General features: G+C 46.0%; 8 non-coding genes across 8 annotated transcripts; all 8 read left to right on the forward strand.

Annotated features, from left to right (window-relative positions):
* The first annotated feature begins 356 nt into the window (after positions 1-356).
* Positions 357-547, forward strand: LOC130314274 (U2 spliceosomal RNA). Its single transcript, XR_008862002.1, has one exon. It is a non-coding gene; the product is annotated as a U2 spliceosomal RNA (small nuclear RNA).
* Positions 548-2633: 2086 nt separating this feature from the next.
* Positions 2634-2824, forward strand: LOC130314286 (U2 spliceosomal RNA). Its single transcript, XR_008862013.1, has one exon. It is a non-coding gene; the product is annotated as a U2 spliceosomal RNA (small nuclear RNA).
* A 2096-nt stretch (positions 2825-4920) lies between these two features.
* LOC130314298 (U2 spliceosomal RNA) lies at positions 4921-5111 on the forward strand. Its single transcript, XR_008862024.1, has one exon. It is a non-coding gene; the product is annotated as a U2 spliceosomal RNA (small nuclear RNA).
* Positions 5112-7197: 2086 nt separating this feature from the next.
* Positions 7198-7388, forward strand: LOC130314310 (U2 spliceosomal RNA). Its single transcript, XR_008862033.1, has one exon. It is a non-coding gene; the product is annotated as a U2 spliceosomal RNA (small nuclear RNA).
* A 2094-nt stretch (positions 7389-9482) lies between these two features.
* Positions 9483-9673, forward strand: LOC130314322 (U2 spliceosomal RNA). Its single transcript, XR_008862037.1, has one exon. It is a non-coding gene; the product is annotated as a U2 spliceosomal RNA (small nuclear RNA).
* A 2076-nt stretch (positions 9674-11749) lies between these two features.
* LOC130314329 (U2 spliceosomal RNA) lies at positions 11750-11940 on the forward strand. The gene has a single exon (XR_008862038.1). It is a non-coding gene; the product is annotated as a U2 spliceosomal RNA (small nuclear RNA).
* Positions 11941-14024: 2084 nt separating this feature from the next.
* On the forward strand, positions 14025-14215 carry LOC130314330 (U2 spliceosomal RNA). The gene has a single exon (XR_008862039.1). It is a non-coding gene; the product is annotated as a U2 spliceosomal RNA (small nuclear RNA).
* Positions 14216-16308: 2093 nt separating this feature from the next.
* Positions 16309-16499, forward strand: LOC130314331 (U2 spliceosomal RNA). Its single transcript, XR_008862040.1, has one exon. It is a non-coding gene; the product is annotated as a U2 spliceosomal RNA (small nuclear RNA).
* The last annotated feature ends 1000 nt before the right edge of the window (positions 16500-17499 follow it).

The raw sequence follows: 17499 nt of genomic DNA on the forward strand, positions 1-17499 counted from the left end.
TACCGTTTGGGGACAGCCAAGGAGGCATCTGCAGGCAACAAAGGTAGGTGTGTGCTTGTGTGTGTGTTTCCTATGCAGATCCTAAGCCCAGTGTCACATGCAAGTAGGAGGAGTAAGAAGGGTTCCTGGCAAATCCGGGTTATGGATTGCATTTAAAAAGGCCCCGTGGGAGTGCAATGGGCCCCTGTCTTGCTGCTTAGCAATAATGGTATGGGTTTAGGTTCTGCTGTGTGTACTGGTGGTTGACTGCCCCCCAGCCCAGAGTGTGCATGGAAAATTGTCTGGCAGCCTCCCTGACAGCAAGCAGTGATAGTGCCCATGAAGGGGACCTTGTTGGGCCCGCCCCTTTCACGGTTATCGCTTCTCGGCCTTTTGGCTAAGATCAAGTGTAGTATCTGTTCTTATCAGTTTAATATCTGATACGTCCCCTATCTGGGGACCATATATTAAATGGATTTTTGAGAACGGGGGCCGATTTCGAAGCTTGCTTCCGTCGCCCTATGCATTGACCCGATATGGCAGTATCTTCGGGTACAGTGCACCACCCCCTTACAGGGTTAAAAAGAAAGATTCCTACTTTCATTGCTACCTGCTTGCTGGCTAGCCAGCTAGCCAGCCCTGTGGGCCTTGCTGCTGCTGCTGCAGCCAAAAAACAAAAGGTGGTGCTGCTGCTGCTTCTGCTGCTTCTGCTTCTGCTTGTGTCTGGCCGCTGTTGGAGCGTCCAGGCACAGGACTTCTGCTGCTGCTGACTAAATGGCCTCCTTAATTGGATCATTTGAGTAGCCAGCACACCTGTGCAGGTAGGGCATGACATGATAGGCAGCTGCCTTGATAGCGGGTGGGTGCTGAATGTTCCTAATTGACAAAATAAGATTAATGCTTATGAAGAAATATAAAATCTCATCCCTTCCCCAATATCGCGCCACACCCCTACCCCTTAATTCCCTGGTTGAACTTGATGGACATATGTCTTTTTTCGACCGTACTAACTATGTAACTATGTAACATAACATGGGGGGGGTCTCCTGGCTGTTCACACAGGTGTGTCATTGCTGTACATTGACCATGCATTGCTTCTGTGGTATTGCAAAGGCAAAGACAAATGCTTCCAGCCATCCATTGCACTAATGGATTGGTCATCAGCTGGCTGTCTATGTCCCGCATCAATATAGACCAAAGTACAGAGGGTTAGGCTATGCTATTGTGCACCTACCTGATGCATCAGAAGGTGCGAGGCCCTTGCTAAATTCTGTGCACAGACTTTGAGATCTATACTTTAGACTGTATCTAAACCTGCTCCAACATGGACTGACATTCTGGCCTACTTTCAGCCGATGCGACTTGTCTGTCGCTGAACAGTCGCTTTTTATGTATTCAGCACCTATGTATAATGTTGTAAAAATGCTCTAGAAGCTAAAGTCGCAGAAATGTCACACATATTTGGCCTGCAACTTTCTGTGCGACAAATTCAGACAGGAAAAATCAGTATAAATCCTTAGAAAATTATCCCCCAGTGTCTCCATCTGCTGGCGGTATTGAATAAGCATTGCTGCACTGATGGGGTATGCATTAGACGAAAAAAAAGAAGAAAAAGAAGAATAATACGCCCAGAAAAGAGGCGAAAAGGAGAAAAACGTAAAAAAACGTGAAAAAAAAGTAAAAGGAAGAGAAGGGAAAAAAAGGTGGAAATGGGTTTAAAAGTGATTTCGGCGGAGTAATATATATATATATATATATATATATATATATATATATATATACGCGCACACACACACATATATATAAACGTATTCTCCGTTGAGATATTGCAGCCGCAGCTGTGTCCAGGCCCAGGAGCCTTAGCACTGTGCTGTGATGTCACTCAATACCACTGACATCACTAGGTGTAAACAACATCTCTCCTTTGCTGTGTATGTGACTATGGAGCTGTTTGGTGATGTCGTCTATTATGGCCTTCATAGAAGCAACAGGAGATTGTTGCATCCATCTAGAACCCTCAGAACTACAGTGCTATGATGTCACTCACTTCCACAGGCCTTGCAGAGTGTAAACAACAACAACCCAGCTTTGTTGTGTATGTAACCATAGGGATTTGTGATGTCACCTAGAACCTTCACAGCAGCGACAGCTTTATGAGGAGCATCAGCACTGCTCTGCCTGAGCAGAACCATCACCGCCATAGGTTGTCAAATAACCCGGATTTAACCCACACAGGTAAGTCCAATGGGGTGCAGGCATGTCCTCTATGCTTACAGCTTCCCGTGGGTGTTGGTTTGATACCGTTTGGGGACAGCCAAGGAGGCATCTGCAGGCAACAAAGGTAGGTGTGTGCTTGTGTGTGTGTTTCCTATGCAGATCCTAAGCCCAGTGTCACATGCAAGTAGGAGGAGTAAGAAGGGTTCCTGGCAAATCCGGGTTATGGATTGCATTTAAAAAGGCCCCGTGGGAGTGCAATGGGCCCCTGTCTTGCTGCTTAGCAATAATGGTATGGGTTTAGGTTCTGCTGTGTGTACTGGTGGTTGACTGCCCCCCAGCCCAGAGTGTGCATGGAAAATTGTCTGGCAGCCTCCCTGACAGCAAGCAGTGATAGTGCCCATGAAGGGGACCTTGTTGGGCCCGCCCCTTTCACGGTTATCGCTTCTCGGCCTTTTGGCTAAGATCAAGTGTAGTATCTGTTCTTATCAGTTTAATATCTGATACGTCCCCTATCTGGGGACCATATATTAAATGGATTTTTGAGAACGGGGGCCGATTTCGAAGCTTGCTTCCGTCGCCCTATGCATTGACCCGATATGGCAGTATCTTCGGGTACAGTGCACCACCCCCTTACAGGGTTAAAAAGAAAGATTCCTACTTTCATTGCTACCTGCTTGCTGGCTAGCCAGCTAGCCAGCCCTGTGGGCCTTGCTGCTGCTGCTGCAGCCAAAAAACAAAAGGTGGTGCTGCTGCTGCTTCTGCTGCTTCTGCTTCTGCTTGTGTCTGGCCGCTGTTGGAGCGTCCAGGCACAGGACTTCTGCTGCTGCTGACTAAATGGCCTCCTTAATTGGATCATTTGAGTAGCCAGCACACCTGTGCAGGTAGGGCATGACATGATAGGCAGCTGCCTTGATAGCGGGTGGGTGCTGAATGTTCCTAATTGACAAAATAAGATTAATGCTTATGAAGAAATATAAAATCTCATCCCTTCCCCAATATCGCGCCACACCCCTACCCCTTAATTCCCTGGTTGAACTTGATGGACATATGTCTTTTTTCGACCGTACTAACTATGTAACTATGTAACTATGTAACATAACATGGGGGGGGTCTCCTGGCTGTTCACACAGGTGTGTCATTGCTGTACATTGACCATGCATTGCTTCTGTGGTATTGCAAAGGCAAAGACAAATGCTTCCAGCCATCCATTGCACTAATGGATTGGTCATCAGCTGGCTGTCTATGTCCCGCATCAATATAGACCAAAGTACAGAGGGTTAGGCTATGCTATTGTGCACCTACCTGATGCATCAGAAGGTGCGAGGCCCTTGCTAAATTCTGTGCACAGACTTTGAGATCTATACTTTAGACTGTATCTAAACCTGCTCCAACATGGACTGACATTCTGGCCTACTTTCAGCCGATGCGACTTGTCTGTCGCTGAACAGTCGCTTTTTATGTATTCAGCACCTATGTATAATGTTGTAAAAATGCTCTAGAAGCTAAAGTCGCAGAAATGTCACACATATTTGGCCTGCAACTTTCTGTGCGACAAATTCAGACAGGAAAAATCAGTATAAATCCTTAGAAAATTATCCCCCAGTGTCTCCATCTGCTGGCGGTATTGAATAAGCATTGCTGCACTGATGGGGTATGCATTAGACGAAAAAAAAGAAGAAAAAGAAGAATAATACGCCCAGAAAAGAGGCGAAAAGGAGAAAAACGTAAAAAAACGTGAAAAAAAAGTAAGAGGAAGAGAAGGGAAAAAAAGGTGGAAATGGGTTTAAAAGTGATTTCGGCGGAGAAATATATATATATATATATATATATATATATATATATATATATATACGCGCACACACACACATATATATAAACGTATTCTCCGTTGAGATATTGCAGCCGCTGCTGTGTCCAGGCCCAGGAGCCTTAGCACTGTGCTGTGATGTCACTCAATACCACTGACATCACTAGGTGTAAACAACATCTCTCCTTTGCTGTGTATGTGACTATGGAGCTGTTTGGTGATGTCGTCTATTATGGCCTTCATAGAAGCAACAGGAGATTGTTGCATCCATCTAGAACCCTCAGAACTACAGTGCTATGATGTCACTCACTTCCACAGGCCTTGCAGAGTGTAAACAACAACAACCCAGCTTTGTTGTGTATGTAACCATAGGGATTTGTGATGTCACCTAGAACCTTCACAGCAGCGACAGCTTTATGAGGAGCATCAGCACTGCTCTGCCTGAGCAGAACCATCACCGCCATAGGTTGTCAAATAACCCGGATTTAACCCACACAGGTAAGTCCAATGGGGTGCAGGCATGTCCTCTATGCTTACAGCTTCCCGTGGGTGTTGGTTTGATACCGTTTGGGGACAGCCAAGGAGGCATCTGCAGGCAACAAAGGTAGGTGTGTGCTTGTGTGTGTGTTTCCTATGCAGATCCTAAGCCCAGTGTCACATGCAAGTAGGAGGAGTAAGAAGGGTTCCTGGCAAATCCGGGTTATGGATTGCATTTAAAAAGGCCCCGTGGGAGTGCAATGGGCCCCTGTCTTGCTGCTTAGCAATAATGGTATGGGTTTAGGTTCTGCTGTGTGTACTGGTGGTTGACTGCCCCCCAGCCCAGAGTGTGCATGGAAAATTGTCTGGCAGCCTCCCTGACAGCAAGCAGTGATAGTGCCCATGAAGGGGACCTTGTTGGGCCCGCCCCTTTCACGGTTATCGCTTCTCGGCCTTTTGGCTAAGATCAAGTGTAGTATCTGTTCTTATCAGTTTAATATCTGATACGTCCCCTATCTGGGGACCATATATTAAATGGATTTTTGAGAACGGGGGCCGATTTCGAAGCTTGCTTCCGTCGCCCTATGCATTGACCCGATATGGCAGTATCTTCGGGTACAGTGCACCACCCCCTTACAGGGTTAAAAAGAAAGATTCCTACTTTCATTGCTACCTGCTTGCTGGCTAGCCAGCTAGCCAGCCCTGTGGGCCTTGCTGCTGCTGCTGCAGCCAAAAAACAAAAGGTGGTGCTGCTGCTGCTTCTGCTGCTTCTGCTTCTGCTTGTGTCTGGCCGCTGTTGGAGCGTCCAGGCACAGGACTTCTGCTGCTGCTGACTAAATGGCCTCCTTAATTGGATCATTTGAGTAGCCAGCACACCTGTGCAGGTAGGGCATGACATGATAGGCAGCTGCCTTGATAGCGGGTGGGTGCTGAATGTTCCTAATTGACAAAATAAGATTAATGCTTATGAAGAAATATAAAATCTCATCCCTTCCCCAATATCGCGCCACACCCCTACCCCTTAATTCCCTGGTTGAACTTGATGGACATATGTCTTTTTTCGACCGTACTAACTATGTAACTATGTAACATAACATGGGGGGGGTCTCCTGGCTGTTCACACAGGTGTGTCATTGCTGTACATTGACCATGCATTGCTTCTGTGGTATTGCAAAGGCAAAGACAAATGCTTCCAGCCATCCATTGCACTAATGGATTGGTCATCAGCTGGCTGTCTATGTCCCGCATCAATATAGACCAAAGTACAGAGGGTTAGGCTATGCTATTGTGCACCTACCTGATGCATCAGAAGGTGCGAGGCCCTTGCTAAATTCTGTGCACAGACTTTGAGATCTATACTTTAGACTGTATCTAAACCTGCTCCAACATGGACTGACATTCTGGCCTACTTTCAGCCGATGCGACTTGTCTGTCGCTGAACAGTCGCTTTTTATGTATTCAGCACCTATGTATAATGTTGTAAAAATGCTCTAGAAGCTAAAGTCGCAGAAATGTCACACATATTTGGCCTGCAACTTTCTGTGCGACAAATTCAGACAGGAAAAATCAGTATAAATCCTTAGAAAATTATCCCCCAGTGTCTCCATCTGCTGGCGGTATTGAATAAGCATTGCTGCACTGATGGGGTATGCATTAGACGAAAAAAAAGAAGAAAAAGAAGAATAATACGCCCAGAAAAGAGGCGAAAAGGAGAAAAACGTAAAAAAACGTGAAAAAAAAGTAAGAAGAAGAGAAGGGAAAAAAAGGTGGAAATGGGTTTAAAAGTGATTTCGGCGGAGAAATATATATATATATATATATATATATATATATATATATATATACGCGCACACACACACATATATATAAACGTATTCTCCGTTGAGATATTGCAGCCGCTGCTGTGTCCAGGCCCAGGAGCCTTAGCACTGTGCTGTGATGTCACTCAATACCACTGACATCACTAGGTGTAAACAACATCTCTCCTTTGCTGTGTATGTGACTATGGAGCTGTTTGGTGATGTCGTCTATTATGGCCTTCATAGAAGCAACAGGAGATTGTTGCATCCATCTAGAACCCTCAGAACTACAGTGCTATGATGTCACTCACTTCCACAGGCCTTGCAGAGTGTAAACAACAACAACCCAGCTTTGTTGTGTATGTAACCATAGGGATTTGTGATGTCACCTAGAACCTTCACAGCAGCGACAGCTTTATGAGGAGCATCAGCACTGCTCTGCCTGAGCAGAACCATCACCGCCATAGGTTGTCAAATAACCCGGATTTAACCCACACAGGTAAGTCCAATGGGGTGCAGGCATGTCCTCTATGCTTACAGCTTCCCGTGGGTGTTGGTTTGATACCGTTTGGGGACAGCCAAGGAGGCATCTGCAGGCAACAAAGGTAGGTGTGTGCTTGTGTGTGTGTTTCCTATGCAGATCCTAAGCCCAGTGTCACATGCAAGTAGGAGGAGTAAGAAGGGTTCCTGGCAAATCCGGGTTATGGATTGCATTTAAAAAGGCCCCGTGGGAGTGCAATGGGCCCCTGTCTTGCTGCTTAGCAATAATGGTATGGGTTTAGGTTCTGCTGTGTGTACTGGTGGTTGACTGCCCCCCAGCCCAGAGTGTGCATGGAAAATTGTCTGGCAGCCTCCCTGACAGCAAGCAGTGATAGTGCCCATGAAGGGGACCTTGTTGGGCCCGCCCCTTTCACGGTTATCGCTTCTCGGCCTTTTGGCTAAGATCAAGTGTAGTATCTGTTCTTATCAGTTTAATATCTGATACGTCCCCTATCTGGGGACCATATATTAAATGGATTTTTGAGAACGGGGGCCGATTTCGAAGCTTGCTTCCGTCGCCCTATGCATTGACCCGATATGGCAGTATCTTCGGGTACAGTGCACCACCCCCTTACAGGGTTAAAAAGAAAGATTCCTACTTTCATTGCTACCTGCTTGCTGGCTAGCCAGCTAGCCAGCCCTGTGGGCCTTGCTGCTGCTGCTGCAGCCAAAAAACAAAAGGTGGTGCTGCTGCTGCTTCTGCTGCTTCTGCTTCTGCTTGTGTCTGGCCGCTGTTGGAGCGTCCAGGCACAGGACTTCTGCTGCTGCTGACTAAATGGCCTCCTTAATTGGATCATTTGAGTAGCCAGCACACCTGTGCAGGTAGGGCATGACATGATAGGCAGCTGCCTTGATAGCGGGTGGGTGCTGAATGTTCCTAATTGACAAAATAAGATTAATGCTTATGAAGAAATATAAAATCTCATCCCTTCCCCAATATCGCGCCACACCCCTACCCCTTAATTCCCTGGTTGAACTTGATGGACATATGTCTTTTTTCGACCGTACTAACTATGTAACTATGTAACATAACATGGGGGGGGTCTCCTGGCTGTTCACACAGGTGTGTCATTGCTGTACATTGACCATGCATTGCTTCTGTGGTATTGCAAAGGCAAAGACAAATGCTTCCAGCCATCCATTGCACTAATGGATTGGTCATCAGCTGGCTGTCTATGTCCCGCATCAATATAGACCAAAGTACAGAGGGTTAGGCTATGCTATTGTGCACCTACCTGATGCATCAGAAGGTGCGAGGCCCTTGCTAAATTCTGTGCACAGACTTTGAGATCTATACTTTAGACTGTATCTAAACCTGCTCCAACATGGACTGACATTCTGGCCTACTTTCAGCCGATGCGACTTGTCTGTCGCTGAACAGTCGCTTTTTATGTATTCAGCACCTATGTATAATGTTGTAAAAATGCTCTAGAAGCTAAAGTCGCAGAAATGTCACACATATTTGGCCTGCAACTTTCTGTGCGACAAATTCAGACAGGAAAAATCAGTATAAATCCTTAGAAAATTATCCCCCAGTGTCTCCATCTGCTGGCGGTATTGAATAAGCATTGCTGCACTGATGGGGTATGCATTAGACGAAAAAAAAGAAGAAAAAGAAGAATAATACGCCCAGAAAAGAGGCGAAAAGGAGAAAAACGTAAAAAAACGTGAAAAAAAAGTAAGAGGAAGAGAAGGGAAAAAAAGGTGGAAATGGGTTTAAAAGTGATTTCGGCGGAGAAATATATATATATATATATATATATATATATATATATATATATATATATATACGCGCACACACACACATATATATAAACGTATTCTCCGTTGAGATATTGCAGCCGCTGCTGTGTCCAGGCCCAGGAGCCTTAGCACTGTGCTGTGATGTCACTCAATACCACTGACATCACTAGGTGTAAACAACATCTCTCCTTTGCTGTGTATGTGACTATGGAGCTGTTTGGTGATGTCGTCTATTATGGCCTTCATAGAAGCAACAGGAGATTGTTGCATCCATCTAGAACCCTCAGAACTACAGTGCTATGATGTCACTCACTTCCACAGGCCTTGCAGAGTGTAAACAACAACAACCCAGCTTTGTTGTGTATGTAACCATAGGGATTTGTGATGTCACCTAGAACCTTCACAGCAGCGACAGCTTTATGAGGAGCATCAGCACTGCTCTGCCTGAGCAGAACCATCACCGCCATAGGTTGTCAAATAACCCGGATTTAACCCACACAGGTAAGTCCAATGGGGTGCAGGCATGTCCTCTATGCTTACAGCTTCCCGTGGGTGTTGGTTTGATACCGTTTGGGGACAGCCAAGGAGGCATCTGCAGGCAACAAAGGTAGGTGTGTGCTTGTGTGTGTGTTTCCTATGCAGATCCTAAGCCCAGTGTCACATGCAAGTAGGAGGAGTAAGAAGGGTTCCTGGCAAATCCGGGTTATGGATTGCATTTAAAAAGGCCCCGTGGGAGTGCAATGGGCCCCTGTCTTGCTGCTTAGCAATAATGGTATGGGTTTAGGTTCTGCTGTGTGTACTGGTGGTTGACTGCCCCCCAGCCCAGAGTGTGCATGGAAAATTGTCTGGCAGCCTCCCTGACAGCAAGCAGTGATAGTGCCCATGAAGGGGACCTTGTTGGGCCCGCCCCTTTCACGGTTATCGCTTCTCGGCCTTTTGGCTAAGATCAAGTGTAGTATCTGTTCTTATCAGTTTAATATCTGATACGTCCCCTATCTGGGGACCATATATTAAATGGATTTTTGAGAACGGGGGCCGATTTCGAAGCTTGCTTCCGTCGCCCTATGCATTGACCCGATATGGCAGTATCTTCGGGTACAGTGCACCACCCCCTTACAGGGTTAAAAAGAAAGATTCCTACTTTCATTGCTACCTGCTTGCTGGCTAGCCAGCTAGCCAGCCCTGTGGGCCTTGCTGCTGCTGCTGCAGCCAAAAAACAAAAGGTGGTGCTGCTGCTGCTTCTGCTGCTTCTGCTTCTGCTTGTGTCTGGCCGCTGTTGGAGCGTCCAGGCACAGGACTTCTGCTGCTGCTGACTAAATGGCCTCCTTAATTGGATCATTTGAGTAGCCAGCACACCTGTGCAGGTAGGGCATGACATGATAGGCAGCTGCCTTGATAGCGGGTGGGTGCTGAATGTTCCTAATTGACAAAATAAGATTAATGCTTATGAAGAAATATAAAATCTCATCCCTTCCCCAATATCGCGCCACACCCCTACCCCTTAATTCCCTGGTTGAACTTGATGGACATATGTCTTTTTTCGACCGTACTAACTATGTAACTATGTAACATAACATGGGGGGGGTCTCCTGGCTGTTCACACAGGTGTGTCATTGCTGTACATTGACCATGCATTGCTTCTGTGGTATTGCAAAGGCAAAGACAAATGCTTCCAGCCATCCATTGCACTAATGGATTGGTCATCAGCTGGCTGTCTATGTCCCGCATCAATATAGACCAAAGTACAGAGGGTTAGGCTATGCTATTGTGCACCTACCTGATGCATCAGAAGGTGCGAGGCCCTTGCTAAATTCTGTGCACAGACTTTGAGATCTATACTTTAGACTGTATCTAAACCTGCTCCAACATGGACTGACATTCTGGCCTACTTTCAGCCGATGCGACTTGTCTGTCGCTGAACAGTCGCTTTTTATGTATTCAGCACCTATGTATAATGTTGTAAAAATGCTCTAGAAGCTAAAGTCGCAGAAATGTCACACATATTTGGCCTGCAACTTTCTGTGCGACAAATTCAGACAGGAAAAATCAGTATAAATCCTTAGAAAATTATCCCCCAGTGTCTCCATCTGCTGGCGGTATTGAATAAGCATTGCTGCACTGATGGGGTATGCATTAGACGAAAAAAAAGAAGAAAAAGAAGAATAATACGCCCAGAAAAGAGGCGAAAAGGAGAAAAACGTAAAAAAACGTGAAAAAAAAGTAAGAGGAAGAGAAGGGAAAAAAAGGTGGAAATGGGTTTAAAAGTGATTTCGGCGGAGAAATATATATATATATATATATATATATATATATACGTGCACACACACACATATATATAAACGTATTCTCCGTTGAGATATTGCAGCCGCTGCTGTGTCCAGGCCCAGGAGCCTTAGCACTGTGCTGTGATGTCACTCAATACCACTGACATCACTAGGTGTAAACAACATCTCTCCTTTGCTGTGTATGTGACTATGGAGCTGTTTGGTGATGTCGTCTATTATGGCCTTCATAGAAGCAACAGGAGATTGTTGCATCCATCTAGAACCCTCAGAACTACAGTGCTATGATGTCACTCACTTCCACAGGCCTTGCAGAGTGTAAACAACAACAACCCAGCTTTGTTGTGTATGTAACCATAGGGATTTGTGATGTCACCTAGAACCTTCACAGCAGCGACAGCTTTATGAGGAGCATCAGCACTGCTCTGCCTGAGCAGAACCATCACCGCCATAGGTTGTCAAATAACCCGGATTTAACCCACACAGGTAAGTCCAATGGGGTGCAGGCATGTCCTCTATGCTTACAGCTTCCCGTGGGTGTTGGTTTGATACCGTTTGGGGACAGCCAAGGAGGCATCTGCAGGCAACAAAGGTAGGTGTGTGCTTGTGTGTGTGTTTCCTATGCAGATCCTAAGCCCAGTGTCACATGCAAGTAGGAGGAGTAAGAAGGGTTCCTGGCAAATCCGGGTTATGGATTGCATTTAAAAAGGCCCCGTGGGAGTGCAATGGGCCCCTGTCTTGCTGCTTAGCAATAATGGTATGGGTTTAGGTTCTGCTGTGTGTACTGGTGGTTGACTGCCCCCCAGCCCAGAGTGTGCATGGAAAATTGTCTGGCAGCCTCCCTGACAGCAAGCAGTGATAGTGCCCATGAAGGGGACCTTGTTGGGCCCGCCCCTTTCACGGTTATCGCTTCTCGGCCTTTTGGCTAAGATCAAGTGTAGTATCTGTTCTTATCAGTTTAATATCTGATACGTCCCCTATCTGGGGACCATATATTAAATGGATTTTTGAGAACGGGGGCCGATTTCGAAGCTTGCTTCCGTCGCCCTATGCATTGACCCGATATGGCAGTATCTTCGGGTACAGTGCACCACCCCCTTACAGGGTTAAAAAGAAAGATTCCTACTTTCATTGCTACCTGCTTGCTGGCTAGCCAGCTAGCCAGCCCTGTGGGCCTTGCTGCTGCTGCTGCAGCCAAAAAACAAAAGGTGGTGCTGCTGCTGCTTCTGCTGCTTCTGCTTCTGCTTGTGTCTGGCCGCTGTTGGAGCGTCCAGGCACAGGACTTCTGCTGCTGCTGACTAAATGGCCTCCTTAATTGGATCATTTGAGTAGCCAGCACACCTGTGCAGGTAGGGCATGACATGATAGGCAGCTGCCTTGATAGCGGGTGGGTGCTGAATGTTCCTAATTGACAAAATAAGATTAATGCTTATGAAGAAATATAAAATCTCATCCCTTCCCCAATATCGCGCCACACCCCTACCCCTTAATTCCCTGGTTGAACTTGATGGACATATGTCTTTTTTCGACCGTACTAACTATGTAACTATGTAACATAACATGGGGGGGGTCTCCTGGCTGTTCACACAGGTGTGTCATTGCTGTACATTGACCATGCATTGCTTCTGTGGTATTGCAAAGGCAAAGACAAATGCTTCCAGCCATCCATTGCACTAATGGATTGGTCATCAGCTGGCTGTCTATGTCCCGCATCAATATAGACCAAAGTACAGAGGGTTAGGCTATGCTATTGTGCACCTACCTGATGCATCAGAAGGTGCGAGGCCCTTGCTAAATTCTGTGCACAGACTTTGAGATCTATACTTTAGACTGTATCTAAACCTGCTCCAACATGGACTGACATTCTGGCCTACTTTCAGCCGATGCGACTTGTCTGTCGCTGAACAGTCGCTTTTTATGTATTCAGCACCTATGTATAATGTTGTAAAAATGCTCTAGAAGCTAAAGTCGCAGAAATGTCACACATATTTGGCCTGCAACTTTCTGTGCGACAAATTCAGACAGGAAAAATCAGTATAAATCCTTAGAAAATTATCCCCCAGTGTCTCCATCTGCTGGCGGTATTGAATAAGCATTGCTGCACTGATGGGGTATGCATTAGACGAAAAAAAAGAAGAAAAAGAAGAATAATACGCCCAGAAAAGAGGCGAAAAGGAGAAAAACGTAAAAAAACGTGAAAAAAAAGTAAGAGGAAGAGAAGGGAAAAAAAGGTGGAAATGGGTTTAAAAGTGATTTCGGCGGAGAAATATATATATATATATATATATATATATATATATATATATACGCGCACACACACACATATATATAAACGTATTCTCCGTTGAGATATTGCAGCCGCTGCTGTGTCCAGGCCCAGGAGCCTTAGCACTGTGCTGTGATGTCACTCAATACCACTGACATCACTAGGTGTAAACAACATCTCTCCTTTGCTGTGTATGTGACTATGGAGCTGTTTGGTGATGTCGTCTATTATGGCCTTCATAGAAGCAACAGGAGATTGTTGCATCCATCTAGAACCCTCAGAACTACAGTGCTATGATGTCACTCACTTCCACAGGCCTTGCAGAGTGTAAACAACAACAACCCAGCTTTGTTGTGTATGTAACCATAGGGATTTGTGATGTCACCTAGAACCTTCACAGCAGCGACAGCTTTATGAGGAGCATCAGCACTGCTCTGCCTGAGCAGAACCATCACCGCCATAGGTTGTCAAATAACCCGGATTTAACCCACACAGGTAAGTCCAATGGGGTGCAGGCATGTCCTCTATGCTTACAGCTTCCCGTGGGTGTTGGTTTGATACCGTTTGGGGACAGCCAAGGAGGCATCTGCAGGCAACAAAGGTAGGTGTGTGCTTGTGTGTGTGTTTCCTATGCAGATCCTAAGCCCAGTGTCACATGCAAGTAGGAGGAGTAAGAAGGGTTCCTGGCAAATCCGGGTTATGGATTGCATTTAAAAAGGCCCCGTGGGAGTGCAATGGGCCCCTGTCTTGCTGCTTAGCAATAATGGTATGGGTTTAGGTTCTGCTGTGTGTACTGGTGGTTGACTGCCCCCCAGCCCAGAGTGTGCATGGAAAATTGTCTGGCAGCCTCCCTGACAGCAAGCAGTGATAGTGCCCATGAAGGGGACCTTGTTGGGCCCGCCCCTTTCACGGTTATCGCTTCTCGGCCTTTTGGCTAAGATCAAGTGTAGTATCTGTTCTTATCAGTTTAATATCTGATACGTCCCCTATCTGGGGACCATATATTAAATGGATTTTTGAGAACGGGGGCCGATTTCGAAGCTTGCTTCCGTCGCCCTATGCATTGACCCGATATGGCAGTATCTTCGGGTACAGTGCACCACCCCCTTACAGGGTTAAAAAGAAAGATTCCTACTTTCATTGCTACCTGCTTGCTGGCTAGCCAGCTAGCCAGCCCTGTGGGCCTTGCTGCTGCTGCTGCAGCCAAAAAACAAAAGGTGGTGCTGCTGCTGCTTCTGCTGCTTCTGCTTCTGCTTGTGTCTGGCCGCTGTTGGAGCGTCCAGGCACAGGACTTCTGCTGCTGCTGACTAAATGGCCTCCTTAATTGGATCATTTGAGTAGCCAGCACACCTGTGCAGGTAGGGCATGACATGATAGGCAGCTGCCTTGATAGCGGGTGGGTGCTGAATGTTCCTAATTGACAAAATAAGATTAATGCTTATGAAGAAATATAAAATCTCATCCCTTCCCCAATATCGCGCCACACCCCTACCCCTTAATTCCCTGGTTGAACTTGATGGACATATGTCTTTTTTCGACCGTACTAACTATGTAACTATGTAACATAACATGGGGGGGGTCTCCTGGCTGTTCACACAGGTGTGTCATTGCTGTACATTGACCATGCATTGCTTCTGTGGTATTGCAAAGGCAAAGACAAATGCTTCCAGCCATCCATTGCACTAATGGATTGGTCATCAGCTGGCTGTCTATGTCCCGCATCAATATAGACCAAAGTACAGAGGGTTAGGCTATGCTATTGTGCACCTACCTGATGCATCAGAAGGTACGAGGCCCTTGCTAAATTCTGTGCACAGACTTTGAGATCTATACTTTAGACTGTATCTAAACCTGCTCCAACATGGACTGACATTCTGGCCTACTTTCAGCCGATGCGACTTGTCTGTCGCTGAACAGTCGCTTTTTATGTATTCAGCACCTATGTATAATGTTGTAAAAATGCTCTAGAAGCTAAAGTCGCAGAAATGTCACACATATTTGGCCTGCAACTTTCTGTGCGACAAATTCAGACAGGAAAAATCAGTATAAATCCTTAGAAAATTATCCCCCAGTGTCTCCATCTGCTGGCGGTATTGAATAAGCATTGCTGCACTGATGGGGTATGCATTAGACGAAAAAAAAGAAGAAAAAGAAGAATAATACGCCCAGAAAAGAGGCGAAAAGGAGAAAAACGTAAAAAAACGTGAAAAAAAGTAAGAGGAAGAGAAGGGAAAAAAAGGTGGAAATGGGTTTAAAAGTGATTTCGGCGGAGAAATATATATATATATATATATATATATATATATATATATATATATATATATACGCGCACACACACACATATATATAAACGTATTCTCCGTTGAGATATTGCAGCCGCTGCTGTGTCCAGGCCCAGGAGCCTTAGCACTGTGCTGTGATGTCACTCAATACCACTGACATCACTAGGTGTAAACAACATCTCTCCTTTGCTGTGTATGTGACTATGGAGCTGTTTGGTGATGTCGTCTATTATGGCCTTCATAGAAGCAACAGGAGATTGTTGCATCCATCTAGAACCCTCAGAACTACAGTGCTATGATGTCACTCACTTCCACAGGCCTTGCAGAGTGTAAACAACAACAACCCAGCTTTGTTGTGTATGTAACCATAGGGATTTGTGATGTCACCTAGAACCTTCACAGCAGCGACAGCTTTATGAGGAGCATCAGCACTGCTCTGCCTGAGCAGAACCATCACCGCCATAGGTTGTCAAATAACCCGGATTTAACCCACACAGGTAAGTCCAATGGGGTGCAGGCATGTCCTCTATGCTTACAGCTTCCCGTGGGTGTTGGTTTGATACCGTTTGGGGACAGCCAAGGAGGCATCTGCAGGCAACAAAGGTAGGTGTGTGCTTGTGTGTGTGTTTCCTATGCAGATCCTAAGCCCAGTGTCACATGCAAGTAGGAGGAGTAAGAAGGGTTCCTGGCAAATCCGGGTTATGGATTGCATTTAAAAAGGCCCCGTGGGAGTGCAATGGGCCCCTGTCTTGCTGCTTAGCAATAATGGTATGGGTTTAGGTTCTGCTGTGTGTACTGGTGGTTGACTGCCCCCCAGCCCAGAGTGTGCATGGAAAATTGTCTGGCAGCCTCCCTGACAGCAAGCAGTGATAGTGCCCATGAAGGGGACCTTGTTGGGCCCGCCCCTTTCACGGTTATCGCTTCTCGGCCTTTTGGCTAAGATCAAGTGTAGTATCTGTTCTTATCAGTTTAATATCTGATACGTCCCCTATCTGGGGACCATATATTAAATGGATTTTTGAGAACGGGGGCCGATTTCGAAGCTTGCTTCCGTCGCCCTATGCATTGACCCGATATGGCAGTATCTTCGGGTACAGTGCACCACCCCCTTACAGGGTTAAAAAGAAAGATTCCTACTTTCATTGCTACCTGCTTGCTGGCTAGCCAGCTAGCCAGCCCTGTGGGCCTTGCTGCTGCTGCTGCAGCCAAAAAACAAAAGGTGGTGCTGCTGCTGCTTCTGCTGCTTCTGCTTCTGCTTGTGTCTGGCCGCTGTTGGAGCGTCCAGGCACAGGACTTCTGCTGCTGCTGACTAAATGGCCTCCTTAATTGGATCATTTGAGTAGCCAGCACACCTGTGCAGGTAGGGCATGACATGATAGGCAGCTGCCTTGATAGCGGGTGGGTGCTGAATGTTCCTAATTGACAAAATAAGATTAATGCTTATGAAGAAATATAAAATCTCATCCCTTCCCCAATATCGCGCCACACCCCTACCCCTTAATTCCCTGGTTGAACTTGATGGACATATGTCTTTTTTCGACCGTACTAACTATGTAACTATGTAACATAACATGGGGGGGGTCTCCTGGCTGTTCACACAGGTGTGTCATTGCTGTACATTGACCATGCATTGCTTCTGTGGTATTGCAAAGGCAAAGACAAATGCTTCCAGCCATCCATTGCACTAATGGATTGGTCATCAGCTGGCTGTCTATGTCCCGCATCAATATAGACCAAAGTACAGAGGGTTAGGCTATGCTATTGTGCACCTACCTGATGCATCAGAAGGTACGAGGCCCTTGCTAAATTCTGTGCACAGACTTTGAGATCTATACTTTAGACTGTATCTAAACCTGCTCCAACATGGACTGACATTCTGGCCTACTTTCAGCCGATGCGACTTGTCTGTCGCTGAACAGTCGCTTTTTATGTATTCAGCACCTATGTATAATGTTGTAAAAATGCTCTAGAAGCTAAAGTCGCAGAAATGTCACACATATTTGGCCTGCAACTTTCTGTGCGACAAATTCAGACAGGAAAAATCAGTATAAATCCTTAGAAAATTATCCCCCAGTGTCTCCATCTGCTGGCGGTATTGAATAAGCAT

The sequence above is a fragment of the Hyla sarda genome, unplaced genomic scaffold (genome assembly GCF_029499605.1).
Source record: "Hyla sarda isolate aHylSar1 unplaced genomic scaffold, aHylSar1.hap1 scaffold_181, whole genome shotgun sequence".
NCBI classification, from domain to species: Eukaryota; Metazoa; Chordata; class Amphibia; order Anura; family Hylidae; genus Hyla; species Hyla sarda.